The sequence below is a fragment of the Balaenoptera musculus genome, chromosome 14, assembly GCF_009873245.2.
Source record: "Balaenoptera musculus isolate JJ_BM4_2016_0621 chromosome 14, mBalMus1.pri.v3, whole genome shotgun sequence".
Classification (NCBI taxonomy): domain Eukaryota; kingdom Metazoa; phylum Chordata; class Mammalia; order Artiodactyla; family Balaenopteridae; genus Balaenoptera; species Balaenoptera musculus.
This window is the reverse complement of record NC_045798.1, coordinates 17,061,354-17,076,881: the sequence shown is the minus strand read 5'-3', so window position 1 is coordinate 17,076,881 and position 15,528 is coordinate 17,061,354. Positions and strand designations below refer to the sequence as shown.

The window sequence follows — 15,528 nt, the reverse complement described above, 5'->3', positions numbered from 1 at the left end:
CCATTTGTAGACTTTGCAGGGAAGGAAGACAAGGCTCACCTGCCTGCCTGTGAGGATACTGCTTCTTTTCTTATTTTGTAGCCCACACCCCGCCCCGTAGTTATGCACACAGCATTGATCCCAACATTACACATTTTCTGTGAAGTTGGCAGTCATTGGCACCAATGACTCTGATGGAGAGGAGGTCTATTTAAACCTCACCAGGGATGGAGGCCCATTCTCAGGCTTACATCAGACTCCAGGCTTACATCAGACTCTAGGTCTCCATTCAAGTTTGTAAACATTGAATGAACTTGAACACTGCTGGAAAAAATAAAATTCCTGGGTCAAACTGAACCCAGGTTCAAATCTTGCCACCAGCACTTCCTGTGTGCCCTTGCGCAAGTCATTTGCTTTCTCTGAGCCTCCTTTCTTCAGCTGGAAGATGACAACAATAAGAATAGGATCACACTCCAGCTGTATTGGCTTTCTTTTTTCTTGAGCAAGCCAACCTCATTCCCACCTCAGGGCCTTTGCAAACGCTGTGCCCCTTGCCTGGAACCGTCTTCCCCCAACTTGTCACGTGATATGCCTCCCCTTAAATATCAGCCTTCTTGGGGAGGCCTTCCCTGGTCAGTCTCTCTAAAAGAGCTCCTCTTTGTTTATAGCCACTATCATTTTTTTTATAGCACAAATCATAATCTGTGCTTTTGTTTCTTATTAATTACCCAACTTTTTTTTTTTAGCAAATGTATTTAATTAATTTATTTATTTATTTATTTTTGGCTGCTTTGGGTCTTCGTTGCCGCGCGCAGACTTTCTCTAGTTGCGGGAGCAGGGGCTACTCTTTATTGTGGTGCGAGGGCCTCTTCTTGCGGTGGCTTCTCTTCTTGCGGAGCACGGGCGCTAGTAGTTGTGGCATGCAGGCTCAGTAGTTGTGGCTCACAGGCTCTAGAGGGCAGGCTCAGTAGTTGTGGCTCGCAGGCTTAGTTGCTCTGCGGCATGTGGGATCTTCCCGGACCAGGGCTCGAACCTGTGTGGCCTGCATTGGCAGGAGGATTCTTAACCACTGCGCCACCAGGGAAGTCCCTACCCAACATTTTCTGAGGTCCTGCTGTGTGCCAGGCACTCTTCTAAGCATTTCATAGGAAAATTCATTCCATTCTCAAAATAACACTTTGGAGATAGTAAGTACTCTTAGTAGCCTCCTTTGCCCGAGGAGGAAATTGAGGCATCAAAAGGTCAAGTAACATAGTACGAGGACAGGTCATTAGAAAATGGCTGGGAGGGGATTTTTTTTTTTTTTAATAAATTTATTTATTTATTTATTTTTGGCTGTGTTGAGTCTTTGTTGCTGTGCATGGGCTTTCTCTAGTTGTGGCAAGCGGGGGCTACTCTTCGTTGCGGTGCATGGGCTTCTCATTGAGGTGGCTTCTCTTGCTGTGGAGCACGGGCTTTAGGCACTTGGGCTTCAGTAGGTGTGGTTCGCAGGCTGTAGAGCACAGACTCAGTAGTTGTGGCCCACGGGCTTAGTTGCTCCGCGGCATGTGGGATCTTCCCGGACCAGGGCTCGAACCCGTGTGGCCTGCATTGGCAGGCGGATTCTTAACCACTGCACCATCAGGGAAGTCCTGGGAGGGGATTTGAATCCAGGCTGGTGAGGGCCAGAGTCCTACTATCCACCTAATATGAGTCATCAATGGTGTCCAGGAGGGTCATTCCAAGAGGGAAGAGATCCTGTGCTTCTTCTGTAATTGGGTGGATCTAAGCAGGTGTTCTCCGGGTCCCATTTCAAAGGAATTCTCCTCCACCATTTACTACTGTGCACTAAGGATTCTAGATGGAAGGACTTAGTTCAAACAAGCAAAGGCTTAGCATTGACAATGGAGGTGAAAACAGCATCCAGATTAGAGGATGATGTGGCTTCCGCCCACTGTTAGTAGGCTGATAAGAGGCCTCTAACGTCCTGGGACATGACACCTCTGACCAGCCCTGGATCTCTTCCATGCCCATTCTCTTCACTCAAGATGTGATGAAGCAGATGTTTATACCTGGGTGTTGGAAAACAGTCACCTCCTCTGCAGAGTCACCCCTGATTCCCCAGGCTGAGTCAGGCACCTTTTCCACATTCCCAGAGCCCCCTGGGCACATCCTTCTGCTAAGCTGCTGCCGCTTTCCATCCCGTCTCCCCTCACTCCCCCCTTCCCCCCTGTGAACTCCCTAAAGACAGAGACTGGCTTCTTCCTTGCTGTGTCTCTTTCCCCTTCCCCTTGGTCTATTCACTCCTACTCACCCTTCAGGTCTCATCTTAAAGGTCCCCTCTTCCAAGAAGCCTTCCCTGACTACCTCCATAATCCATAGAGAAAACTTTTCTCTGTGTAACAATTGCTTGGGACTTCCCTGGTGGCGCAGTGGTTAAGCATCCGCCTGCCAATGCAGGGGACACGGGTTTGAGCCTTGGTCCAGGAAGATCCCACATGCCGTGGAGCAGCTAAGCCCGTGCGCCACAACTACTGAGCCTGCACTCTAGAGCCCACGAGCCACAACTACTGAAGCCCACCTGCCACAACTACTGAAGCTCGCGCACCTAGAGCCCGTGCTCTGCAACAAGAGAAGCCACAGCAATGAGAAGCCCGCGCACCGCAATGAAGAGTAGCCCCTGCTCACCACAGCTAGAGAAAGCCCGTGCACAGCAACAAAGACCCAACGCAGCCAAAAAATAAATAAATAAATATATTAAAAAAACAAAAAAACAATTGCTTGCTTGTCCAGGTCACCTCACCCTCCATCCAGGAGTTCCCACATCTCAGTGTCTATGAATCAACCCGGGAAACTTGTCAGATGCAGATTCCCAGCTCTAACCTCAGAGAGTCTTATTCCAGGGACTGGAGCAGGGCCTGAGAATCTGCCATGGAGCTGCTCACACCCTGAATCTGGTGCTGGGGGTGTCAGAGGAAAGATGCAATAAATGGGGCTGCTTGAGGGGAGGGACCGTGATCATTGTGAGCCCCCGTTAGCCAGTCTGTGTCTGGCACATGCATGATTGTTGAATGAATGCTTGAAGGAATGAATGGTTGCCAGCATTATATTGATATGTTCTCCAAATACAGCAACTTGATTTTGGCCTTGAAAGAGCCCCATGGGGCTCATTTGTTTATACTCTCCTGGATTGGAGGTGGGAGAGTTGAAACTCTGGTGTCCACAGTGCTGAATTGGAAACCAGGGCCCCTACTGCTTGGCCATGCTACCTGAGCAAGTTAATGAGTCCTTCTAAGCCTCAGTTTCTTCACCTACAAAGTAGAGATGATAATGACAATGCCTGCATCGTTATTATTCACAGGGCTGTGAAGAGCTTAAACGAAGTAACAGTGCCTGGCCCAGAGTCAGTGTCCGAAAACTTCTGAATCCTATGATTATTGCTCTTGTTGTTATCATTACAGCTATTAGTAGCAGAGCTAGAGGGACCTCAGATCCTCAAGTTCAGGGGTTCCCTACTCAGTGTTCCATGGATCACCCTCTCCTAAGGAATCTGTTGCGGGGGTTCAGGAGAGTGTTCTGTGAACATCTGGAAATGGAGTACAAAATTGTCTACGTTTGCCCATTTTTCTGAGTAGGAGAACCTTAGCTTTTAACCACTTAAAGATGGGAAACTGAGTCCAGAGAGAGCAGGGGCCTTGCTCCAAGTCTCTCACTTCATTCATTCATTTATTCATTCACTCCTCATTTCTTCAACCAAGCACCAAAGATTTCTCGAGGGCCCACTGTGTGCCAGGATCCAGAGATGAACCAGTCACATCCTAGTCTCTACCCCTTACCTTCCACCCCAAGGCATCTCCTCCTCACTTTGTAAAGGTTTCGTGCTTTTATTCTGATTCCTTTGCTACCCACGATGCCCTGGTGGGTAGTTACTTCATCAAGTAAGTCTAAATTCTTGCCCTAGTTGAATGCCTTGCTGGTAGTTTTACTTGAAGCCTTTACTTCCCTTCTCCGAGCCTCGGTTTCCCAACCTGTAAAAAGGGGGTAACCCCCGCTGCCCAGAGTTGTAAGAATGAAGTGAAACAGATTTGGGACTTCCCTGGTGGTCCAGTGGTTAAGACTCCGTGCTCACAATGCAGGGGGCCCAGGTTTGATCCCTGGTCAGGGAACTAGATCCCACATGATGCAACTAAGAGCCCACAAGCCACAACTAAAAAAATCCCCATGCTGCAATGAAGATCCAGCACACAGCAATGAAGATCCCATGTGCCGCAACTAAGAACAGTGCCTGATGCACAGCAGACACCCAGTAAACCTTAGGAAGAGTTAATGTTATTATTAGGAACTCACAAGAGGCCTCTCTAATTAGGGTGAAATACGTCTGGGAGAAAAGGGAAAACATGTTAGGGGGTTGAAAATCTTTCTGAGCAGTACAAAATAGCAGGCATTTTGACCTCATTATATCCCTTTGCCCTCCTAATAAACGTGTTGAGGTAGGTATGATTCTATTCCCTGCCCATTTCACAGACGTGGAGACTGAGACTTGGTGAGGCGGAATGACAGCTAAGAAGGAGGAGAGCTGGGACTTGACAACATTCATGTGCCCCACATGTCCCACCCCAAACCCTGCCCCAGACAGATGCAGGCAGGTTGCCAGCTCCCAGTGCCAGGGGAGCTCCGCTCCAAACCATCTGCTCTCCAGAGTCTGACTGTTCTCCTCCCCGGCCCCCCTGCCTGGTGCAGGAGGAGGCTTGGATTTCCTGCAGAGGTCACAGCAGGATTGTTTTCTTGGTGCTCTAGAAGTAAGGCCTTTCAACTCGTCTCTGCTGCACAGGGATTTCCTGGTTCTGTGCCTTGGACTGTTTCTGCTGCTTTAGACCCTTGCCCAGCTCCAGCCAACACCAGCATGATTCAATTTTGGACCTCAGACCAGAACTAATAAATGCATTAATTCATTAATTCATGAGACATTCCACCTGCTATGTGCCACACACTGGGAGTACAAAACAGACACAGGCCCTACTGCAGAGAACCTGAATATTCACATGAAGGACACACAGAACCAAGAAATAACATACAGTGTGATCAGTGCAGAGATGGGAGTATAACCTGGCTCTGTGAGAGCCCAGAAAGAGGCACCAGATCCAGCCTGAGTGTGGAAGGGGATCTAGGAAGGCTTCCCTGAGGAGGTGACCTCTGAGCTGATTAGCAGGAGTTCACCTTAGTGTTTCATCAATTTCTCATTTTGTAGATGGAGAAATGGATCCAGGGAGAATTATTTAGCTCATTCATTCATTGAAGCAAGCAAACATTTCCCTAGTATCTACATTTCTCCAATATCAGGCCCTGAGCCTGAGGATACAGAGGTATAAGGAAACAGCCCTGCTAGATGGAAGGGTACAGAAAAGCCCCAAGCAGCCAGGGGACCTCACCCTTGGCCCATGGGCGCCTTTGGTTTTTGTGTGTGTGTGTTGTTGTTTTTTTTTTCTTTTACCTTTTTGAAGTCAGGGTTATTACAGTATGCTTTACATAGAGTAAAAGTCTCCCTTTTTAGTGTATAGTCCCATGAGCTTTGACAAATCCATACAGTCCTGTAACCATCATAATGGAGGCCTAGAACACCATTTGTATCTCATGCTCAACCCACTTCCTGAGCCCAAGCTTTCCCCCTTATTCACTGTGGGACCTGAGGCAGGTCTTCCCCTCCCTGAACCTCAGTTTCTTATCTATAAAATAGGGACCATCATGTCTGTCTTATAAAAGCGATGTGAGGAGGCCAAGCACAGAGTAAGCACTCAATAAAAAATACCAACTCTTAGTGGATGTCCCTTTTTCATTCTGTTTCTGTGGTCTCTCTCTCTCTCTCCGTGTCTCCCTCTCTCTCTCTCACTCACACACACACACACACACACACACACACACACACAAAGACATTTTTGAAGCCTCTCGTTTCTCAGAGAGGTTTTATTTATAGGCCGCGCCTCATTGTGAACGTGAAAAGGAGAAAGCCCAGGCCCTCCGTAGACCTTTCATGTGTAAATCAGCCCGGGCCAGGAGCACCGGGGTCACCAGGAGGAGGATTTCACTCTTAATTACTCCTAGAGAAAGCGGGCGGGAGGGAGGCCGGGCACAGGCTCCACCCACGTGGGAGGGAGGCCTCGCCGGCAGCCCTGGGCCCGCTGGGTCCGGGCCCTTCGCCGTCCAGCGCGGGTAGCCAGACTCTCCCAGGCCCGGGCCCAGCGGGCCTGGGGCTGCACCAAGGCAGAGGCGCAGGTGCCCCTGGGGAGCTGGACCCCAAGTGGGTTTCTTTGAAGGCAAGTTTGGACGTGGAAAGAGGGCGCACAATTTGGCAGAGTGGGTGGTAGGGAGGGGATGGTCTGCAAAAGGGCAGTGGAGGTCCTAATTTGAAAAAAAAATTTTTTTTAAGGTCTTTTATTCATTCTTTCTTTTCCGGTGTAAAAATAACCTGCTCTAGAAAAGGAGTATGGAAGTATTCTCACCAGGCCTTCAACATTGTTAACCTCAGGGAATGAATTTGGACGTGAGGAGAAGGACATTATTAACATTTTTTCTAACACATTTCTTTATTTTTGACTTAGTACAATGACTATGTATTGCCTTTTGTAATTAAAAAAAAGGTACTTTTCATAATATCTGTGATACTGTTTTCTGATTAGAAAAGAAATTTATATTCTGCGTAAAACACAAATAAAACTACCCATGATCTCACCCAAAGAAAGTCACTTTTAATATTTAGGTATATAGCCTTTGATGATTTATTTCTGCACAAAGTTTTTCGGTTTTATTTTTGTTTATTTTGCATACTTATACTGCACACTTTTGGCACTACTTAACATATTGAGGTTTTCTTCCATTTGTCTTTTCTCTTCATGTGTTTCAAATACATATAGTATATATATTTAAATTTGTATAAATATATATGTATATAAACAGATGTATATTCATATAATGTATATTTCATATTTTATAAATCCATTATATATTATACATTATATAAATACATTATATATTTATATAATATTTAAATATTATAAATGTATATATCTATTTATGTTGCTGGATGGCAATATCTTATATCTTTTTTTTAATACCTTATATCTTGAAATTTAAAATACACAAACCATTGGGCCTCAGCAATTCCATATCTAAAGTTCTATTCTGGGACTTCCCTGGTGGCGCAGTGGTTAAGAATCCACCTGCCAATGCAGGGATACGGGTTCGAGCCCTGGTCCGGGAAGATCCCACATGCCGCGGAGCAACTAGGCCCGTGCGCCACAACTACTGAAGCCCGCGCACCTAGAGCCCGTGCTCCGCAACAAGAGAAGGCACCATAATGAGGAGCCCGTGCACCGCAACGAAGAGTAGACCCCGCTCCTCGCAACTAGAGAAAGTCGACGCACAGCAACAAAGACCCAACACAGCCAAAAACAAATAAATAAATAAATTTATTTTAAATAAATAAATAAAATTCTATTCTACAGAGAATTCTCTGGCGGTCCAGTGGTTGGGACGCCACACTTTCACTGCCAAGGACGAGGGTTCGATCCCTGGTTGGGTAACTAAGATCCCACAGGCCACACAGTGTGGCCAAAAAATAATAATAATAAAATAAAATAAAATTCTATCTACAGATATAGTCACACGAATGGGAAAAAGTTAAATAGTATAAACAAATATGTTCATTGCGGCAGTGTTTATAAAAGCAAAAGCTAGCAACACCCTTGATGTTCATCATCAACCTTGATGGTCATCAGTCAGGATTAATTAAATAAATTATAATGTCACATTACAGTGGAATGTTTTGTAGTCATTGCAATAGAATATCATACATGCAAAGATACCCAAAAATCTATACTGCATTGAATAACAAAGCACGTTTCAGAATCATTTATATTGTGTGAATCTCTCTCTCTATATATATTTTTTTTAATGGATAATCATATCTAAGTATACATGCACAGAAAATTTCTGGAAGAACACACATGAAACTGGTAACAGTCACTTTTGGGGAAAGAGACTAAGGGATAAAGAGAGGTCCAAGAACTTTTACTTTCACCTGATACTTTTGTGTACTGATTGAATTTTTCTTTTAATGTGACACGTTATATTTATAATTTTAAACTAGTTGACAAAAATGTAGTTTAGCTATATATAATTCTAATATATGTTCATTAAAGAAAGTATAATATTCATTAAGTAAACACAAAGTTCATTAAAGAAATACAATGTTGATTAAAGAAAATATAATCCCCTATACCATCCAAAGACAACCACTGTTAACATTTTGGTTTATTTCCTTATAGTTTTCTTTCTAAAGTTTTTTTTTTTTAACTCTGAAAAATGTACTAGTGGAAAAATATACACAAAGGATATATTTGTAGAAAAGTTAGGAAATAAATACCACTCAAACCCTACTATTCAGAAATAACTACTGTTTACATTTTAGTGTATAAACTTTGAATGCTTCCCTGCAGCATTTTCTTTGGGGAGTTGATTTTGTTTTTTTCAACACCATTCTTTCTATATATGTAAATTTGTATTTTCCCTTTATTCATTAGCTTATTTTTATATGCTTTTCTATGTTATTATAAACGACTTGCAAATATAGTTGTTTAATTTTGTTTGCTCCCCTTCCTCTAGCCACGGAGCTTGCGGGATTTTAGTTCCTCGACCAGGGATTGAACCCCAGCCCACGGCAGTGAAAGCGCGGAGTCCTAACCACTGGACCACCAGGGAATTCCCTATAATTTTAATAGTTACAAAATATCCTTCACTCAAACATTCCCCTCTTAAAGATGGCTAAGTTGTTTCCAAGTTTTTGTGATTATAAACAACTCAGATGAGCACTTTATACTTACATTTTTTCTTCTATGTCAAATAATGTCCTTGTATCTCAGCAGCGGAGTTATTGGGCTAAAGGCAATATTCATTTTTCAGGCACTTTAAAAGCATTGTCCAGGGACTTCCCTGGTGGTCCAATGGATAAGACTCCGCAATCCCAGTGCAGGGGGCCCAGGTTCCATCCCTGGTCGGGGAACTAGATCCCGCATGCATGCTGCAACTAAGAAGCCCGCATGCTGCAACTAAGACCTGGTGCAGCCAAAATAAATAAATAAATATTTTAAAAAAAAGCATTGTCCAATATTTCTCAAGTGTTACCCTTCCTTACATCACCACCCACAATCTCTGAAATGTCCTGTCTGTTTCACTCTGTATGAAGGGCACAGGCATTCTGGAGCCAGGGAGGGTTCAGCTTGGTAAGATTGGATGTGAACACCTGGAATTTAAATATATATCTCTGCCTGTCTGCTGCCAGCTAGCTCCTTTCTTTCTCTTCTCTAACACTGCAAGCAGCCACTACCAATTACTAAGTGTTTACTTTGTGCTTTGCACTGTACACACATTATCTCATTTACTTCTTACAAGAACCCTATGAAGTGGGTGGTCTTACCATCCCCATTTTACAGATGAGGAAACTGAGGCTTAGAGAGGTGTCATTCCCAAGGTCACGTAGCTGGTAAGTGGTTCAGCTGAGGTTTGAGCCAGGTAATCTGCTTCCCTTTGTGTGAATTTATAGACTGATCAAGCTCTCATTTTACAGATTTAAAAAACTGAGGCAGAAAAGAGATGTGAATTGCCCAAAGTCAGAGAAAGAGCCTAAGCCCAGATTGCTGAACTTTTTCCCCCTTTGCTCCATTGTCTGGTCACAGGGCACTAATCCAGGGAGTTAAGACTGTAGGAGTTCCAAAATTCTTTGCCTTAGAAAATCTTCCTGTGGGGCTTTATGGTTCCAGCAAGATTCAGAGTCTCTTAGAACCACAGCTCCAGCTGTGCATCTCCCCTCCAGGGCTGGGTGCTGCCTGTCAGTCATTAAAAAAAGGAAATAGCAGTTAAGCACCCACATGCCCAGACAGGGAGGAAATCGGGCAGCCCCAGTGCATGTTCAGCAATGGCCATTCCATGGTTGGGAGCATGAAGTATTAAGATGAACAGAAAAGAGGTGATAGAAGAGGAGAAGAAAAAATGCTTTAAAAAGGAGTGCATTCTGGGGGAAGCCTGCAAAAACAGGCGGTAGAGAAGGAGATGGTGCCTGGAAGAAATAAATTAGAATTGGCTGGTCTCCACAGGTGAAAGAGGACTAAGTGCCTTAGCCTGAGTTCTCACTTCAAAGAATTGTAGTGTGTCTGACCTAGAAGTTCCAGCCACTGCATTTTACAGATGAGACCTCTGTAGCCCAGACAGGTAGGCTCTCCCCAGCCACAGAGAGGGCAAGCCTGGGATTCTGCCATTGCTTCTGAGGTCTCCTTCTGTTACATAGTCCCATCATCACTTGGTTAAATGTCAGAGCTACAGGAGGTAAAGGTCTAGATCTGTCTTCCTTGCTCAGGCCTGGACCACACTCCCTGCTCATGTGGACCCAGTTGCTCTAATGGGGAAGCAGCTACTAGAATGGAAAATTCCAAGAAGGCCAGGACACTAGATATCCATCCATCCATCCATCCATCCAACCATCCATCCATCCATGTATTCATCCATCTGTCCATTCAACTCTCCACCCATCCATTCATCCATTCATGCATTCATATATCCATTGATTTGTTCATCCATTTGCCAGTCCTTCTCTCTGTCCGTCCAACCATCCATCCATCCATCCATCCATCCATGGATATACATCATCCATGCTAACACTAACCGCTAGGCACAGGGGCTGGTTAACACTGAGTGCTGGAATCAGACTCTCCAAGTTAGAATCCTGGCTCCACCACACACAAACTGTGTGACCTTAGGCAAACTACCTAGCCTCTCTGGTGTCTTAGTTTCTTCATCAATAAAGTACAGATAACAGTATTATATTCACCTCATAGGGTTGTTGTAATTGTTAAATGAGTTCATCCATTTAAGATACTCAGAACTGGTTCATATCTATTGGGCAAATGCTCCTTAATGTTAACACCACTTATTATTACTCAAGGATGTGCTATATAGGGTCCTGAGGTTTGAATAAGGTGCCATGGAATTCAGAGGCAAAAGCGAACACCCTGGTCCAAGTCAGGGAAAGCTGAGGTTGCTGTTCCTTGATTCATTATTTTCAGGGTCCTTGTTTGGAGTCCAGAGATGAGAGGAGGGGAGAATGCCCCCTCCCCTAGCTGTGGTCTGGGGGCTGTGTAGCAGATGCCATGGTACACTGCCCTGATGCCCCTTTATGACTGAGGTATACATTTCCCTGGAGTTGGTGGCTGACAGGTCATGGCTGAGTCCTCTCTGTGGCTTACTCGCAGTTGAAGGGAGCCATTGCACCAAGGTCATGCCCTTTTCTCAGGGTAGCTCATGTCCTTGGACTGGTAAATGCAGCTATAAATGCTCAGCCCCCTCATGTCAACTCAGGACAACTGTGATGGACCGTCTCAGCTTCAGAGCTCTCCAGAGGGTTGGCTGAGGCCTCCACTGAGACTGCATTACAGCCCAACTCTTCCCTCTACCCATTCCTGCTTTCTTCCTTTCCTTTCCACAGGCGTTGGTGCCAGGAACAACTCTTAATAAAGTTCGGCATGCCAAGCTCCATCTCTGAGTGTGCCTCTGGAGAAGCTGATGAGTTGGATGAAGGATACAACATCACTTATATACACTATGTGCTATATATAAAATTCCTGATAACACCCTCAGGGAGTAGATACTATTATTGCTCTCATTTGCAGATGGGGAAGTCAAGGCACAGAAAACTGAGAGGATTTGCTCAAAGTCACACAGCTGGTGTGGATTCAAACCCAGCAGTCAGGGAATTCCCTGGTGGTCCAGTGGTTAGGACTCTGTGATTTCAATGCCAAGGGAGCGGGTTCAATCCCTGGTTGGGGAACTAAGATCCCGCAAGCCCTGCAGCACAGCCAAAAAACAAAACAAAACAAAACACACACACACAAACCCAGCAGTCAGGAGCCAGAGTCTGTGTGCTTAACCTTTACATTACACTGCTTAATGAGGTCTGACCAAGCCCAGGAATTCAGCGCAGGGTGGGGTGGGTGGAGTGTAAGTGTGGAGGGAAGATGCATGTACTTGTGAGGTCACACATACTCATGTGTTCCCTCTGTGACTGCACGGGTGCATGCCCACGTTAACACATGCCTGTGTTAACATGTGCTCTGCTGTCATGAGGGTGACTGAGCAAGGCATGTAGGGATGTATGTGCACACAGAGTCCCCCACTCAGGTTCCCACATGACCTGTCTCCCTGGTTTCTCACCTTTCCTCTTGGTATACAGGAAGTGTGATTATGTGTATGGGGTGGGGGGAGGATTTGGATTCCAAACCTAAATTACTGTGTCCTTATTCCCACCATGCCTCTCAAGAGTAGAGGGGTCTGGACTTCGGAAACATCAAGTTCTCTGTGGAGTAGACTTGGCCATCAGGGCAGGGAAGTCAGAATGATGTGCTTTGCCCCAGGAGGCAGCAACCCAGCCTTTGGCCCTGCCTGGCCTCCAGTGGGGGTGGCTGGTATCTGCTACCTCAGTGAGGACTGTGTACTTATGGGTAAGAGAAGGCTGTGGAGTGAAACTGTTGGGTTCAAATTCCAGCTTAGCCTCTGAGCTGTGTGACTTCAGCAACTTACTTACCCTCTCTGGTCCTCTACTTCCACCCCTGTAAAATGGGAGCCTAATAATAGTAGCTCCTTCATAGGGTTTATTGTAAGGCTGAATACCACTTGAAATAATGTTGATAGTGAACAAACATATGGACACCAAGGGGGAAAGGGGGGGTGAGATGAATTGGGAGATTGGGATTGACATATATACACTACTATATACAAAATAGATAACTAATGAGAACCTGTTGTATAGCACAGGGAACTCTACTCAGGGCTCTGTGCTGACCTAAATGGGAAGGAAATCCAAAAAAAAGGGGGATATATGTATACATATAGCTGATTCACTTCGCTGTACAGTAGAAACTAACACAACACTGTAAAGCAACTATACCCCAATAAAAAAAGAAAGAAAGAAAGAATGCTGAACCCATAGTACATACTCAATAAATGCTAGATTTGTTATTGTTTTGAACCCACACCAGGTAAGTAAAGAGCACAGGAAAGTGCTTTTCCAGAGGATAGTGATTTTGTCTAGCAGCTATGTTGTCCAACCTTGTGAAGCAGGTACTATCATGCCCATTTTATAGATGAGGAAACTGAAGCTCAGCAAAATGAAGTAACTTGCCCCAGGTCACACAGCAAGTGAGCGAAAAAAACAGATTTCAAAAGTTGGTCTCACTCCAATTCCAGGGCTTTTCCTACCACCCCACATCTGCCTCCTTGTTTGGCCTAGAAGCTTCTGGGTTGTGACAACTTGTCCTGTAAACTCTGTTCAACACAAATATTTTGCTGCCTACATGGTTTTCTCTCATGTTGCCTACTCACAAGCGAATATGTAGGGATTTGCAGGTGGTCAGACTTTATGGGAAAAAATAGACATTTCTCTTTGTGCAGAAAGAAATACAGTGAGACAGTTGAGACAGTCAAGCGGGGAGCTCTTAGAGGAAAATGGGAGGTTCAAAAGGCAATTAATGTTTCTGTCTGAAACTGTAAACAGATAGTTACCAGCTCTGACACCACCAGCACACAGACAAAAGGCAGACAGAAACAGTGCACCACAAGGAAGCTGGGATAGACTACGCCCAGGGTGGAAATTAAATGTTTTCCTGAAAGCAGAAAGGAAAACCATGGTTGAAGCCAAGCCATGACTCTAAGTCTGTGACTCCATGGCAATATAAGTTTAGTGAGTTAAAGGCCCATAATTTGTACGTAGGTGTTGTGAATCTTAAAGTCTTACTTGGCATTCCCTCTTGACCTAAGTTTGTAAAACAAAAGTAATAATTAGAAGTGAGTCTTCAACATACACTGTCATTTTAATTAAAGATATATATGCACATATATATGTGTGTGTGCATATATATATATGTATATATATGTGTGTATATATATTATATATACACAGAGGGAGAAAGAGAGGACATAATTGGTATATTTAGTCAGAACTCTTAGTTGTAAGCAACAGAAAACTCAACTCAAACTGATGCAAACAAAAAAATTAATCATTAATTATAATTATTATTTAGTGGCTCACAACTGGATCCAGGTGTTCAAAGATTTCAATGTCCTTGCCGTGTCTGGTTGTGCTTTCCTCAGTGGCTTCATTCTCTGGCAGACATGTTCCTCCCCAGGGTGACAAGATGGCCCTTAGAAGCCCCATGCTTGCTTTCTCCTCCTAGTGGAAAAGAGATTGCCTCTCCCCAGCCAAAATCTCAGGGCTCTCTCTGATTGGCTCTCATTGGGTCACAGGTCCATCTTTCAACCAATCCTGTGGCCAGGCTGGATCACAGGGGTAGAGTAAGTGCCATCCAAGGTTCAGGGACTGATATTGGTGGAGGGAGAGCTCCTCAGGGAAACTGGGGTGCTATTTCCTGAAGAAGACACATGTTTATCTAGTAGTTCCTGCCTTTCTGTTAACCATGCTTAAGGAGAGGCTGTTATCAGGAATAATAATAATAAATAATTCTTATTGAGAATAATAATGTCAGTGTGCCAGGCATTATGCTAAATGCTTTAGATGCATTACCATATTTACTCTTCATATTTTTTTCCTTATCATCCTCTAACTTCACCAACAGGCAAACTGATGTTTAGAGTGCTTAAGGAACTGTCCCAAGTTTGGTATAGATAGTACGGAGTGGAACCAGGCAGTCCTTTTCCAAATCCTATTCTCTTAGCCACTCTGAGAACTACATTTAGAGCTGGTCTATCTCAGAATTACCAGCTTCATGCCACAGTGGAAGCCCTGAGCATTCTAAAGGGCTACCTTGCCAAGGCTAACCAGTGTGGGATGGCAGATAGCATCCTGAGGCTCATTTAGAGTCATTCATGATTCTCAAAGGATTTCTCCTGGAGCAGAGCCATGGATCCAGTGCCTTGGCTACCGAGAGGTTTGACAACAGGGAAGTTGGATCCAAGGATCATTGTGGGTTTAAGAGCCAGGATCCCTTGCCACCCCTGCCTTCCCACCCACCAGGAACGATGGAAAAAGAGTGTGCCATGGAGGGATGTGCTAGGCTTGAGACCATTCTGCCTGCCACTAACCAGCTGTATGTGTCCTCAAAAAAACTCCCTTTATCTCCCCGAGCCTCAGTTTCTGCATCCATAAAATGGGCATAATAACACATTCCTCAGAGTGTTGTGAAAATTGAATTGTCTCCAAAATAATTCCTGCTTGTCACCCAGCTGGTGCTCCATGAAGTTAGTTTTCTAACATTATCTCCCTTCTCAACATCCCAGAGATTTAGCAAGGGCGGCAAGGAGAGAAAGGGAAGCACCTCTGCCTTTCCTGCTCCCCGCCCCCGACTCCCTGGCCCTCTGTCCAGCCTCATTCCTGGGTTTATATCCCAGCTCAGTTGTCCTCTTCCTAGCATTGTGACCTTGGGTAAGTCCCTGTCACCCCCTTCAGCTGAAGAACACACCTCCCACACGGGATGCAAACCCCCCTCTGTAAACACACCTGGAACACAGGTTGTT

At 44.9% G+C, this 15,528-nt stretch overlaps 1 non-coding gene across 1 annotated transcript; it reads left to right on the top strand.

The window, feature by feature from the left end:
* Window positions 1–4,051: 4,051 nt before the first annotated feature.
* On the top strand, window positions 4,052–4,124 carry TRNAV-CAC. The gene has a single exon. It is a non-coding gene; the product is annotated as a tRNA-Val (tRNA).
* Window positions 4,125–15,528: the final 11,404 nt, after the last annotated feature.